Source organism: Notolabrus celidotus, chromosome 14 (genome assembly GCF_009762535.1).
Source record: "Notolabrus celidotus isolate fNotCel1 chromosome 14, fNotCel1.pri, whole genome shotgun sequence".
Classification (NCBI taxonomy): domain Eukaryota; kingdom Metazoa; phylum Chordata; class Actinopteri; order Labriformes; family Labridae; genus Notolabrus; species Notolabrus celidotus.
The window spans coordinates 16904346-16920050 of record NC_048285.1 but is presented as its reverse complement, the minus strand read 5'-3'; the positions used below and the strand labels follow the sequence as shown (position 1 = coordinate 16920050).

The 15705-nt window shown below is 38.9% G+C and overlaps 1 protein-coding gene across 1 annotated transcript in view; it reads left to right on the top strand.

Annotated features, from left to right (window-relative positions):
• drd2a (dopamine receptor D2a) overlaps positions 1-15705 on the top strand; it is a 63620-nt gene that overhangs the window by 15592 nt on the left and 32323 nt on the right. The gene's annotated exons all lie outside the window — the stretch shown is intronic.

The following is a 15705-nucleotide window of genomic DNA, read 5'->3' as shown; positions in this document are numbered from 1 at the left end:
TATAATTGAAAAAAAAAAAAGATCATACCAAAACTGTTTTTAATGAGGAAATGCTTTTAAATGTTGGTTGCCATGAAGCATATTTGGCACCCATCTTACTCTACCTTGTAATTATGATTAATTAAAAAATAAGTATACCAACTTTGCAAACTGAATTCTGGAAAAAATACAGCAGGTTAACTGAAACCCACAAGTGCACAAATATTTCAACTGTTTATAAAACCCATGTTTTCAAATCAAAACATATAATCTCTGTCAATGTTTTAGCAAATGTTTGTGACAAAACTGCACTAAAAGCAGCTTTCCTTATCTGATGCGGACATAAAGCAGCCAAACCCTACATGGAGACATGTTGTTACTGGAGATGGGTCTCATTTACTTGTGTTTCTTATCTGTTTCTGTTGGTCGCACAGCTCCCCGGTCTGCAGAGAAAAGCCTTGTCACTATTGTGGAAATCCAGGATGGCCCGATAATGCCTCCTGGTTTCATAGATCAGTGTCGGGGTCACATGGGAATAAGAGGATGCATTTAGATGCAAGACTGAGGGATTGTGGGTAGAAAGTGAGGTCATGTTATTTAAGGATTATACCCAGGACAGGTCAACTGCTCACAGTACTGAGGTCAACCGGTCAGCTCCAGCACTGTTTAACCTATTTAATGATGAGCAGTGCATAGACTGCAGCTGCTGTGTGACTGTTTAATGATACAAACCTGCAAGACTGTTTAATATTGTGCTGCATATGTGAAGATAACACGATGGGAAGTTTTCAAATTACAGCTCTTCAACAAAGTTGATAAAACTAATTATATTTGTAATATTTTGTCCCCTTATAATGAGGGTTCAAATACATCTGTGCATTACATTTAATTAACTTAAAGACTACATGTGCCTGGTAACAGCATTTACTTCTCAAACCAGCCAATTTGGGTGTCATAAGCCCATTAAACGGTTCTCATCAGTCACTGCAGCATCAACATGAAATAATGCAATTTACTCTGCCTACTTAGTCAATTAGTAGACCCTTTTCAACCACTGAAAGGTTCAGAGACCCATATTTACATATTTATAAGTGGGCATACTGGTTGTAAAGCACTGCTATTTTTGAGCAAATTAAGGCTAGTGTTAACATGCAGCATACAAATGTTTTAAAAATGTTATTCAGCTTTCTTTGTATATACAACTGTTTGTGTGTTTACTATGGCCCTTTACCCTGGTCTTGGTGTCTATCCAAGTACCTCAGTGCTGGACACGTCAATAAAACTGATCAATGTTTTCATGCAGCACTCTGTAAGACAGCACACTGTAAACCAGAACAGTACTTCTAACTCATAGCCACAGTACAGCACTCAAAACCAGCTATTTGCTTGAACCAATAATTCATTATTGAGTTATCCGAACGATTAATGTTGTTTTAATTATATGTGGATCAATTTTATTGAGTTAATATCCATGTCCAAATAACAACTTTTGAGTGTACAGAGGGATGCTATGTATGACCTTATCAACGTCACCATTAGGGATGGGTACGATTACTCGAGTACTCGCCGTTGACCCCATTATTCGAATAGCACCTTGTTAGTCACGCACCTGGCAACATAACTTGAACTCATACAGCGTTACATGTGTGACCGTGTGCTTTTTGTTTTCACCTAATTGAATATACTAGGTAGGAAAATAATTAACAAATATAAACGTTTGACTTCTCCGGCCATGGTTTCAGTTTTAGAACACATTGAGACAGATTTCAGCAAAAACAACTGTTTTACGGCAGCTACGGCAACTCTTTAGGGACACGTTATTCAACCGAAAGCGAAAGCACAACAAATACAGCACCGTCTGCGACACCTGCAGCATGTCAGTTAAAAAAAGGGATGTCTGGAAGTACTTCGAAATAAATGATGAAGTTAATTTGCAGTGCGAGATATGTGGCGTTAAACTTACATACCATAGAAATACTAGTTCAATGATTAACCACATGCACTTAAAGCACAAGGAGAAAACAGTGGAGACAGACAACAGGCAGTCTCGCATCACGTCTTTTGCTCGCCCTGTTAGCACACGTCGTTGTGATGAAACCAGAGCGGAGAAGATTAGCCTGCTAATAACCAAATTCTCTTCGTGCATGCGTAAGTTCTCTCTGGATACTTTGGCTTCCTCCTACAGTCCAAAAACATTCTTACCAGGTTGATTGATCACTCTAAATCTCCTGTGGTGTGAGTGTGTGTGTGAATGGTTGTCTGTCTCTCCATGTTTGCCCTGTGATAAGTTGGTGACCTGTCCATGGTGCACCCTGCCTACCGCCTGAAGTCAGCTGGGATTGGCTCCAGCCCCCAGTGACCCTGAAACGGGATAAGCTGGTCTAGATAATGGATGGATGGATCCGAGGCATGAAATACAAGGAAAAAACTTAACGAACCAAACCATGACATGTACTCAGTTTCATCTAATATGTATGAATTAAAAATATAAAAAATGTAACTAATACATTTGAGTTGCGGAAACTTGGAAATCGAAAAAAAGAAAGAAAACTATTGAGTAAACTGAAATCATATTTTTATTATTTCAGTTATAAAATTGTATTCCCGCTACTTAAAAACTCTTATGTAATCAGTTACGACAAACATTTTGAGTAATTTCAACTTGTTCGGGTTTACAGACAAAATAAATATATTTCTAAGAACATTTGTGACTGTAAGTGTCGGGCATTATGTATGCTATACATAATGTCATTATTTTTATCATCTATCCACTGTGGACTTTCCACTCTACATTCTATGCTGACTCATTGCGGTATTGATAGCTAGACATTAGAAAAAGTATAACGGCTAAGTCTTATGGCTTCTTTGGACAGTTCATCTGAAGAAAAGCTTAAAGGTGACATATCATGCAAAATTGACTTTTTAATGGTTCTCTACCTGAAATATGTGTCCCTGGCATGTCTACAAACCCCCCGAGAATGAAAAAAATCCATTCTGCCCCTGTTTTGATTTCTACACCTTTCTGTAAATGTGTGCTGAAACGAGCCGTTTCAGACTTCCGTGTTTTTGTTACGTAACAACAATATCCGGTCTGTCACGGAGTCAGAGCTCAGAGCTTGTTCAGCCCATAGACTGTATAAAATAATACTGAATCCCCCCTCCGTTTTTCATTACCTGCACAAATGTGTGCTAACAAGGAGCTTAGGAGGGAGGCATGCTAGTTGCAGGCTGTCTTAATAAACACAAAGGTCGGTTTTACTCCCCACGTCTGCAGATTTGAAGATCTAGTGGATGTTTTTTATTTGTCATGGATAAGTGCTAGCGCTAATTAGCATAGCCACATAGCTACATGTTCATAGCTGTAGCTGTAGCTGTGTACCAAGACACACGTCGACATACTGACAAATAAAACAACAAGAAACACAAAATCTGTGACCAATCCTTCAGAAAGGTCCTGCTGCCTTTCTGGCAGAGGTCGGTTTTACTCCCCAGGCCTGCAGATTTGAAGATCTAGTGGATGATTTTTATTTATCATGGATAAGTGCTAGCGCTAGTTAGCATAGCCACATAGCTACATGTTCGTAGCTGTGTACCAAGACACACGTCTACATACTGATAAATAAAACAACAAGAAACACTGAATCTGTGACCAATCGTTCAGAAAGGTCCTGCTGCAGGCGCCTCTCCGTCAGGATCAGATTCTGGATCAGATTCAGAGGGTTGAAGTAACGTGATCTCTGAGCAGCCGTGTATATTCAGCCAACATGTAAACATTAGATCAACGTGCTGGAGAGCCGAGGCACATCCACTTCCTGAGGGGGCGTGGTCAGAGGGAAAACAGAGTGTTCTGAGTAGGACTGAAGAAGAGGGCTTTTCAGGCATGCCAAAATCTGATTTCAAAGTGTTTTTTTGAGCATAAACTTTAAAGACATGTTTTGGGGACCTCTTAGACCAATATATATTGATGAAAAAAAGCGTGATATGTCACCTTTAAGAAAGCTTGAAGCTCACGTTGCCCTGTTTTTATGACTGCACATTTCACGGGTGAATAATATTCTCTGCAGTTTTAGTACAGGAGGTCATTTTGTAAAACTATGCTGTACTGAACAAAATAAACAGTCTGAGCTGAGAGAAAGAGACTCCATTCCCAAGGATGTGAAGAGCCAAAGCTTTGCAGCCTTTCTATTACTCTGTGAATGATACTTAGTGGACTGAAAAACTGATGAATAAAACTGTGGCAATAGAATCTGTCTTGTTTTTATTATTCCTAACTGGTATCATGCTTAAATGAACAGTAGTGGACACTGAATAAAACAACATGCACACTCTAAGTGCCTCCACATTTTTACATATGTTCATGACGTTTTAGTTGAAAAAGTCCTTAGTAGAAAATCCTGTTTACAATTTATGACTCCACAGCTCTAGTAAAATGGCAGAAATGACAACCTGATTTCACTGCTAAGCTGTCATAAACTGTGGCTTGGCCACTGGCCCAGATTCTGACATTGTACTCTTGGTCGATGTTTATGAGACGCTGACATTAGAAGATGCAGCATGTTAAGTGTTTTAGTCTAATTACCTAGCTGTGTCAAGTCTTTTTTTTCTGAATCGCCAAAACCCCATAAGAACAATAATTAATTCTTAATTGCAAAATCTGATCACACTTTCATATCAAATCAATCCACTGCAAGGGGTCCAGCACATTTTACCTCTGCCTGTTTCCACTGTTATAAAGATGTTATTGTCTCCCTTCAGAGGGAGACAAGGCCCCTCCGCTTCACATTGTGGTCCTGCTAACTTCAGGATTGTAATTTGTATAACCACCTGTTCACTACACATCACCCCTCACCTTACTCCTTTAAATAAGTTAACTTTTGTTAAAGGTACATCAACGTATATAAGTTATTTAACTGTTACTCATTAGTACTTATTTAAATCAAACTATGCAATTTGTCCTAAGTATTTTCCTAAGTAATTATGGCATGTGTGATAATTGCGAGCTTAATTTGAAAATCCAACCAGCTGTTGATTACTTTTTTATTACTAACTTAACTGCTTATTTCCAAAGTCTTACTGGATTTTACATGTTTATTGTTGCTAATGATACCACAGAGCCTTGCACATGCCAAACTGAGGTAGGAGTGTGATCCAATAACTCATTTAAAGCATAAAGTCACAGACTACGTGGACACATTCAAGGATTTGAAGGGGGGAAAGTGTCAGAACAACACGGCCACAGATTGAATTGAATGCAACAATTTTAACATAATTATAGCTACAATATTCAAGATTTAGTTACATTGCTTTCACAGTTTTTTGAAGTTGTCGCCTGCCAGGTTTTATTTGACACAAAGGCACCCACTGTGCTGTTTCAGTTCCAATCCATGATTGCAAGCTCACTTTTGAAATGAAAGTCTTAGTTGAATTCTGGCCACTCTGGGTATCTAATTATGTGTGTGAGATTTTTCTGAACCAACAGCTTACTGGCTGCTGTTCTTATGTACTCTCCACACAACTCACAGCAGCCTCTGAGCTGAGAGGACAATGGTGGTCAGAATTGCTGACAGGTGTATGGCACTGCTTGTTATGGCCCTAAAGACTTTACTGAAAACAATAGACACAAATTTTCAATGGGTCACATTTTCAAAGAGGCAGAGAGATTGATAGTGAAACACTGGAGAGCTTCAAAAGACCAGACACCATAATGGACTATAAAAATAATATGTGTTGTGACAGTGTTTGCTTGTTTTTAGCCTCGTCTTCTTTGTTTTAGAATGTAAAAGCGGACATGTTTGTTTGGACAACACAAAGAGAAGTGTGTTGTCTAAGCAGGAAATCACAGCAACAGACATATAATTACTGAGAAACGGGTATTGATTAGCTATACAGTTAAACCCTTGCAGATAAGGAAAGGCCAGTGTGAGCTCAGAGAGTCAGCCTTCTATCTATTACAGCTTTGGCAATGTTATTTTTAAAAAAGGAATATATTTATCAGGGTATGACTCCCTTTACTAAGTTGCGTTTTCAAAAACTGATCACAACACACACCAACATTCAGATTATTTACATGCAATAATTCCTCTCACATTTACTGGAATAAAGGTAAAAAGTTATTAATGCTCCCCATATACATAAAGTGGCTGGCAAAGAAGCTATATGGTATTCTCTGAAATGAGACCCAGTGCAGCTAAATCTGTAGTTCATGTCTGATCGGTTTGCTTGTGTCACCCAAGGTTTATTCACACCTTTATTATTGGCCAAATGCCATGAACTAATCATGTGGGCTAACTGACACTAGACAAGACAGGGAGCCAATTTCTCAGACATCTCTCATCCAAGAATGTTGATTTCCTGGCCAGGTGTCTATTCAAAAACCTTCAACACCGGGCACAGCTTTGTGCTTTGCTCCAAAATAGTTACCAAAGGGTTTAGCTGATATCCTTTAAATCTTATGCATGTCAAAATCCTTTCTTAACCTTGCTGCACTCATTTGATAAATACAAACAGAAGTGTGGTAAACAAAACAGTGACTGAAAGGGAAACAGACCCTCATCATTCCAGAGCGCCACTCAGCAGAGCACCTTATTTTTGTTTTAAAAACTGTTGTTTTCAACCAATAAAGGCCACAAGTCCTCAAATGTACTTTATGTTGCATTTACTGTTGAAACAAGGCAAGATGATATATATATATATTTTTTTACATACATAAAACAACTACCAGACTTTATCAGCGAGAGGTCTTTTTTTTATCCACAGGAGTGGAAAAAAATCAACAGACACCAATTAATTAATTAATTTTACAAAAGAGCTTTGTGGACTCTCAGGAGTGATCAGTGGTGTCCCTGCTGCCACAGTTCCTTTACTTTTGGATTTAACAGTGACCTCTGATACCATGTTGGCTTCAGATCTTAAACTACCATCGCTTTTGATGGGAAATTGAATGATTGCCTTAGCTAGTCTTTTCTAATCATACAGTTAAGACCCTGTAAAAGATTCTGATTTACATTTTTGCATAATCCAGATAATACCACTGCATTGTTTTTGGTTGTATGGTATCACTAAAGGTGTTTAAAGTTTCTGCTAGAAATATTTTTTTCAAACTAGAACATCGGACCATTATAAAACAACTGTTTAAGCTTCCTGTTCCCCATACCAGATACATCTGCCTCTGGTGACTCACAAAACCATGAAATGTTTGATTACTTATCTCAGTGTCAACAGATCTTTTAATCTTAAGATTTTGCTCCAGTGTATTTCTTGTGGATAAAAATACTCCAAACTTATTTGAGAAACCACTGCCTCTCTCTTAGCCTTTACTTGTTGTTTGTCCCCAAAGCACATGAGCATCCAAGCTTCGTGCCTACCTCTTTCTCTTGCTCTTTCTCTGCCTCTCCTTGTCCTTTCCTTTCCTTTCCTTTCCTTCCTGCTTCTTTATGCTGGACCATTGACTGTCATGGGACCCCTTTCTGTCTCCCCTGGCTGTCAGTGTCTAGTTCCAGTTGTTTTGGCTCTGGATCTTTTGTCTCTCTCTCCCTCTTGCACTTCCTTCTCCTAGTTGTGTGAATTGTGTGCTTGAGCCTTTATCCTTGTGGGTTTGCCTCACATGTTCTCTTGCAAGTCTCCATGGACTATGTTACAATCTATATGTTTTTCTTTTCCACACTGTCTGTATTAGTTCTTTAAAACAATTTAAGGAAAGATACTTTTATATGCTGAAGGCATTATGAAGGCTTAGGCTAATTACTAAATACCTATATGGGGCTATATTGATACAATTATACTGAATATGCATGAATCAGCTTCTAAACATTTTTACAAATGTCATGGAAGAGCAGGTAAGAATATATAAGGCTTGAATGAGGGTATTATCTTATGTACACTGTGTTTCTAAGGGTTTCAGTGAATATTTAACTATTCATAATTTAATCCTCATGGGGCTCCACCTGCTGTGTGGCAGTAATGCTAAGCTTCTCTGCTTCTTTTTTTTAATCCCCCATCGTGGTTATCAGAGGAGACACAAGAATGACAATGGAATCAAGCACCACGAGGAGCATTTGATAAATTGAACTTTTCCAAAATCCATTGGGTGGTTGCAAAAATATTTTTCATTTAAAAAAATGCCAAAGAATACTGCTTTGGTATGTTTCCGTGTTCATTTTCTGGTTTATCAGTGAATGAGGGACTCAATACATCATCCATTTAGATGCTTTGAGCATTTTTAGCTGTTGGCTCTGGCACAGATTTTTTTTTTTTGTACAGATTCTGCATAGGATGGAACAAAATCCTTCTTTATGCTTCTCTAGAACCCAAAGGGTGTCATTAATTGACAAAATAGCTTTAAGTTTTTTTAATCTTTAACCAGATATCTGCATGGAAGTTTAGCTAATAATCTGCTCTTGGACCTCATATTCCAGCTCTGACTCTATTCTGGCTTCTGAAGTTGTTACTTTGACTGTAAACAATGGCAACACCCTGAGGGGCTATATATTCACCTTAGGAGTGTGCATCTGTGATGATTTTTTCTTTGTTGCAGTTCACACTTAATTGGCAAGCGGTTTCCATTTTCCCCTACTAAGATAACATATTTTTTTAAGACTCGTTCTCGAGTAAAGAACTAAACACAATCACTTATTCCAAAGAAATCATTTTGAATATCTTTGTATTGTAACAACAGAGAGTGTCAGTCAGTGTTTAATCATCTCAACATGCCACACATTTGCTTAATCAGACAGAGGACCGAATTAAATGTTCTGTGGGATTTGCCACTAGCACAAGCTAGCCTGGCAATCAATTGGGGCAGACCATATCATTGATGAAAATTTGCACAATCATTGTTAATCATACAGTGCAGCACCCCAGGTCTGCTTGTTACAAATATTGAAGTGTGAACAAAAAAAAAATTCGTATGGGAAAAAAGTTCACAAAAGACAAAAGATATCTTGGTCTAATCCCTCAAAGGCCGGAAACCTGGTAAGGGATTAGCAGTAGCACATTCTACTAAATGACAAGAGCCTGTGTGTAAAAGTGAGAAGCAACTAGTTAGAATAGTCAAGAGTTGCATAGCAAGAACAAAAACCTCATGGGCAAAATATTGCCATGGTTACACTGTATAAGGAAATAAATACATCTCTAGCCTATGTTTAAGTGCTCTGCAGGTAATCATTCCCCAAAATATTCCTCTTGTTATACCCTGGCTCTGTTGAAGATCACCAGCCTTGACCCTTTATATAAGGACATGATGGTTGTTATCATTACCTTCAGACTCAGGTCACAGAGGACATCATTTAAAGACCAGGAGATGGTAAAGGCAACAGAAAGAGAGCAGAGGATTGTTTTTATAAGCCAGCACCAGCTATCAAGCCAGCAGTGAAAACAGTCTTAAGGACTGTAAGTAAGGATGTAGAGTGGACAAATAAATACGATTAGACAGCACAGGGCATCTGCAGGGTACACACACACAAAGACTGATGCCCCAGAGCGATGCTCACACATCTTACCAGGAGTACTCCCTCCTCACTCGTTCTTTTATTCTCTCACAGCTTCTCTCCAAATCCTGCTTCCTTCTGCACTGAGGCTTTGTTCTGCCCTCCTCTGGTAACTTTTCTCATTAATTTAGTTGTCTGCTGGGCGTAAAAATGCCAGTTGCTCACTCTTTGGTACTGCAGTGTGATCTGGGTTGCTCACACAAACACACAATGTGGATGTTAAGCTGTCCTCTTTTCACTCATTCAAAGTTTGATAGATGTGGTTGTTAACATTTTTCTGTTGTAGAGCCCCGTTTTCATGAGTGACCACCAAGCTGCTGTTTCTGCATGATGAAATAATGTGCGTCTGGCTTCAGTTTGCCCTTTTTAACATTCGCAGTCCTTGCTGGAAAGAGTGTGTAAACCTTTGTGAAAGGGTAAGATAATCTAATCAGTGCAGTGACATTCAAATGTACTGCAGGTGAAGATGAACCCGACCCTATTAAAGAATTTACAAATTGCTAAGAGAGTGTCCTTAGAAAGGAAACCTGTCCTGAAGATGTCTGAGGTCTTGAAGAATATCAACACTTAATATGAGGGCTTGGAATAAAAAACACTTTGCGCTTGTGTAAGGCTTGAAAGGGCATAAAAGCATCTCTAAAGAATTTATCCTTCAGATGTCAACAGACTGACAAATAAATTAAATGTGGAAAGAGGTCTAAACACAACACTCAGCCGAGGAACTCCACATTAACCTTAAGGAGATGACAGCAATGTGTAAGGTTGATTGAGATGTCAGACATGTACAATAGAAAACACTGAGGAAAATCTTTTACGTTGTTCATCAAAGACATTGTGGAAAAAAGACAGAGCTTAAAATGAAACATTTCTTTGCATGTCACATTTGCCAGAGATTACCTGAATATCCTTTCCCCAGAGTTTACAGTAGGCTTTTTTTATGTCGGCCAGTTTGGCCGGTGATATTCCAGAATTCCGGCCATATAGAACAACTGTCGGACATACGCTCTGAAAGCCTTATCTGATAAATAACTTACATTTACAAGCAATACAACACTAAAAACACTGACACGGTAACCCGGGAGTCAGTGCCAACCTGCTGTAATGGGAAAGAGGGGTAGGGAGAGATACTCTATGGGCCCTATCTACTAAAGGTTTGCGTGTATAAAAACAGGTGCAAACCTGATAGCATGCACAAAGCTAACGTACTAACCGGGAGCACCAAGGATTGCCTCTGTCAAAAGAGCAAAATAGCACTCGCAATCCATTTAGCGTGTTTGCCTCCATGAATATGCAAAATACATGCAGATTATCAGAACGCCAAAAATACTGAGTGGAGGAGATGAAAATGTAATCATTTAGCACACGCAATGTGATTTATTAAACCTGAAGCACATAGCGGGCAGTGTTTGCGTATAAATTTAGCACGTTTGAAAGGCAGGTGCAAACTGGCACAGGATTATGCACAAATGGCTTCGGTCACTGTGGCGAGAAGGAGGCATAGGTGCAATGACAAACAACGGAGAGAAAGAATCCTCCGTGCGTGTGTCAACATATTTGGACTGTCAGTAATAAAAATAGAAGAGACATATCGTCTATCCAGCAATGCCATTTTTGAGCTGCTGGATGACCTAATTAAAAGCTGATTTGGAGCCAGTCACAAAAAGCAGCCATGCCATATCTCCTATGGAGAAATTCCTTGCAACACTGCATTTTCTTGCATCTTGATCATTCCAGCGAACCATCGCAGTTAGTGCTGGTGTCTCCCAGTGTCCACCCATACGTAATGAATGTTTATCTCCTGTGCTCTCCCCTCCCTCTTCATTCGCCGACCGCTCAGTTGAAGGACTGCCACTGAATGATCAGCCGACTGTTGCCAGGGCATTGATGACAATTGTCAGAAACAGCACTGCCGATGTCCCGAGTGTCCCGGCGGAGTGCACGCAACATTGGAACCAGCTCTCACCTCCTGATCAATGGCCTGTAACTCATCCGTCACACCTGGATTTTTTTACTCGAAGTGCAGTTTGCATAATCCGGTTTACATTCACATGGAACATTATACAGTGCTTCATGATCTGATAAGCACTAAAGTTTATGTCATGCAAGAAAGACGATTAGAACAAACACTGGTCAGTAATCATTTTGACCTTAAATATGGTTTTATTGATTCATGACGTGAAATCATGCACTGAGTAATAAGAAAACGCTCCACCTTAAAATGTCCCGTAGCTGTCAAATAAGGCCATATGAGAGCTGCATGTTGGATTTATTTTAGTCTAATTTCTGTAGTAATATGTAAGGCAGCAGAGCATCCTCTGGCCATCATCCTGTGAGCCCTGCACTTTTACTCTAACCTGAGCCTCCTCTGGTCCGATGCCAGCAGGCGTGACCTGCCGTGTCTGTCCGGTGTCCGCTGTGCCCCTCTGCACCCAACTCCGCTCTGAATTCAGCATGCAAGTAACGGGTGAATGTTCGGTAATGTCCTATGCACAAAGGTAATAATCCACGTCCACGCTATCAGTCCCCTTTCAGTGTTTTGGAAGGTAGCCATCACCGAGTATGTTTTGATATTCATATCTCATCATGCTGGGAGGCTAAACTTAACTAAACTCTTCATAAAGCATATGATCATAACCTTCTGTAAACTTGTCAAAGGTAGAGCTGTGGTTGCACAATTTTTGTGCATCTCTCATCAGTGGAGAAGCTATTTCTGATGTTTTTGAGCATTCAGGTCGGGCGGTTTTCTCCGTGTCGCTGTCAATCAGTAAACGTGACGTGTGGTATTCAAGTGACACACAAAAACCTGCGTCACCACAAGGTCATGAACAAATGTAGGTATGTAGAAGTGTAGACTCCGAATATCAGACTAGTCCACTTTTTCACATGCAGTTTAATAAAGGAAAACCCCCCAGCTTAAATTATGAGCAATATGGTTTTTTATATTTGGTAATTTTTCTGCTGGACATTTTGGCCGATGATATCTCACTATGCCGAACTGCACGTGAAACTGGCTAAAAGCTGGTAAATACCGGCTTACGTACGCCCTGCCTTTTCCTTTCGTGTGAAATATGGAAGACAGGTCAAAGTGTATTATGATATACAAGAAGGAAAACTGCATAGCAGTGCTACAAATGATAGAACAACAAGACAAGGTTCTCAGAGCTGTGGTCCAGTGATCTACTGATGCCTTTTTGGTTGTGTAAGTTAAATGAGGGGTACATTGTGTACCCCATTTCATACAATGGTCTTAAACATTACATTAAGCCTTTTATTCCTGTGTGGAAAGAAGAACCAGATATGACATCTAAAAACTGTTTTAGATGTCAATTGGTGTACAAGAGTGTTTGAGACGGTCCCAAACACTGTTCAATATGTCCTAAAGCGAAGCATGACACAGGGATTACCTTGTTTGTGCTTTTTTTGGTTCCTCTTCATGAACTGTATAAAACATAGATGTATTCTGGTGATGTCACCCATTGGTTTTTAAAGCCAGAAAATAGTGTTTGCCATATTAGAAATGCAGACTAAAGCTGACGTTCAGTCAATTCAGCAAGAGGCAAATAGGTGGAATTGAGGTGGGCTTGAAGCCTCCTGGCTAACCAGCATGCATTTAAGTCAGTCAGCCACACATTATAATAATGCCTAATTATATATATAATATATAATTAGAAACTAAAAGTGTTTTATTGTACCAGGCTGTAATGATGTTTAATTTTTCTGCAATAATCAGCATTTTAACATGGCTGTTAATGGGTTCAAATGGGCTTATGGAACAGGCCTCAAGTGGATGCTCAAGGAACTGCCGTTTTAAGCACTTTGACTAATTGCCAAAAATGTTGGAGGCTGTTGCTCGATTCCCCTTGAGGGTGTTATATATAATATTTGATATTTGATCATTCAAAATGTGAATTTCAGAATAATTAGTTTGTCAGAGACTTCTGTTTCTTTTTATTAAGCAAGCATAGGATCAAACATCATGAAAATAACATCAAACACTGTGATCAGTCTGATCCAGTTTGGAAAAGACACATAAGAGTAAGAAGTGCACAGGCGGTGTAAGAGTCTAGTGCACTTGCATCACCTGAAGGTGATATGGATGAGTTAAGAAGTTGTATTTTTCTACTGAAAGACTTCTCAGAATCATAGAGTAACTTCAACATTTACGTGAGTCCTTGTGCAAAAAGCTTGTGTGCCAAGTTGAGACACTTTTTCTTTTCTTGCAAAGCATTTAGAAAACTCCTCACGCTTCACCGTGTAACTTTTTAATTCATATTTTTGCAGTCATGCTTCTAAATGCAGAAGATAACCTGACAGATAACTGTCATAACAACTCCAACAAAGTACAAAAATATATGAACAGACAAGATTGTAAGAAACAATTACCAAGGTGTGAAAAATATGTGAGGCTAAGGAAATTTAATTAGCTGCAAAAAACAGGATAGATGTAGATTGGGTTTTGAAATAGATTCCTGTATGCACAGGCAGACAGAGAGGCTGGAGATAGGAAATTGGAGGATGACATAAACACTTAGCTAAACAAATATAAGGGAGGTGCACAGTCAAGGGTTTAGTATATCAGGATTTATCTGCATACTTCCTGCACCCAATATGAAAAACAGAATGCAGAAATGAGTGTCAGATCAAGTCTATTAAATTGATGAACACTGAGGAATGCTGTCATTGCAATCAAAGACAGAGAAGATGCAAAGCAAATTGATTTAACAGGAAACAGTTGTCATATGGGTTGCACTATCTCTACCATGTTTAAACCATAACATGTTTTGTCCAATGCAAAAACTCTCAATGCACACACATTCTTAATTTCTTGTCTTTACAAGTGTGTTACTTCTTTTTCAAAATCAAAGTGATTCTTGTCACTTCCAGTGTCACTAATGTATGAGCATTTACACTCATCATTTTGATGAAACAAAGGCACATCTGATGTCTGCTCCGATGGCGTGTTAGTGAAGCCCAACACCACTAATTAGTGTTTTCAGCATCACTGTGATCTGACTGTTGGGAAAGAAAGCTTCACTGCTCATTTGCTTCTCAAATACTGACACATTTTACACCGGAAACAGCTTTATTATTAATATGTTTGTTTCCAAAGCACTTATTGTATTTGCTAAACCTCTTGGAGATGCTTTAGCACAGTCCTGAGAATATAGACCTGACCTTGGCTATACCCTTCAAGCAGCACTATAGGGCCGTTTTTGGATAGCATGACCTCATTTTGTTTTGTCTAATGCTCTATATGCAGACAGAATGCATGTATGCAACCACAGGCTGCAACTCCATACCTGCCAACTGCATAAAGGGGGTAAGACAAATGTTTGGTGAACGCAAGACTAACTTATCCTCTGGCCATGAATCGGTAAAGGTAAAGGTAATGGTCCAAGAAATGGAGCTGAGCACAAACAAAAAAAAGGCAATAAGGAGGAAGCCACAAGACTCAAACCTGAGTGTGAACAATACAGGTTTACACATATTTGAAACTGTGTATTGAATGTTTTATCCAGAGGGGAGTGACTTGAGCATTCTTTCAGGTTTGTAATGTGTTTTCTGATGTGAAAAACAATGACATCTGTGTCTGTTTACAATAATCTCAACCTTCAACCTTCTAAACAAAAACTAAAATTTTCTGACAAAAGAGTGTAATTAAAAACACATATTGTGCTGATGTGTTACAACTTCCAGAATAGGTTTGGAAGGAAAGCTTTCTCTGCTTGGGGAAATAAATAACTTTAATATATCACAATATGTTGTTGAAAATGAAGACTTGTGGCTTTTGAGTGGCTACAAACACAAGGAAGCTTGCCAGCAGCAGCAAGGCAAGGCAAGGCAAGGCAAGGCAGCTTTATTTGTATAGCGCATTTCATACACGAGGGCAACTCAATGTGCTTTACATTAAAACATTAAAAGCATTGGAGACATTCAGACAAGCATAAAAGAACATAATTAAAATGACAAATATAATAAAACAGAAAAGAAAAGGAAAATTAGAAATATATTAAAAATTACATTAAAATTTTAATTTAAAGTGGGTTAAAATAATCTAATATAGGAAGGCAGTGGAAGATAAGAAAGTCTTAGTCTTTGATTTAAAAGAGGTGAGAGTTGGAGCAGACCTACAGCTTTCAGGGAGTGTGTTCCAGATATGTGGTGCATAATGACTAAACGCTGCTTCACCATGTTTCGTTCTGACTCTAGGGACTGAAAGCAGACCAGTGCCTGATGATCT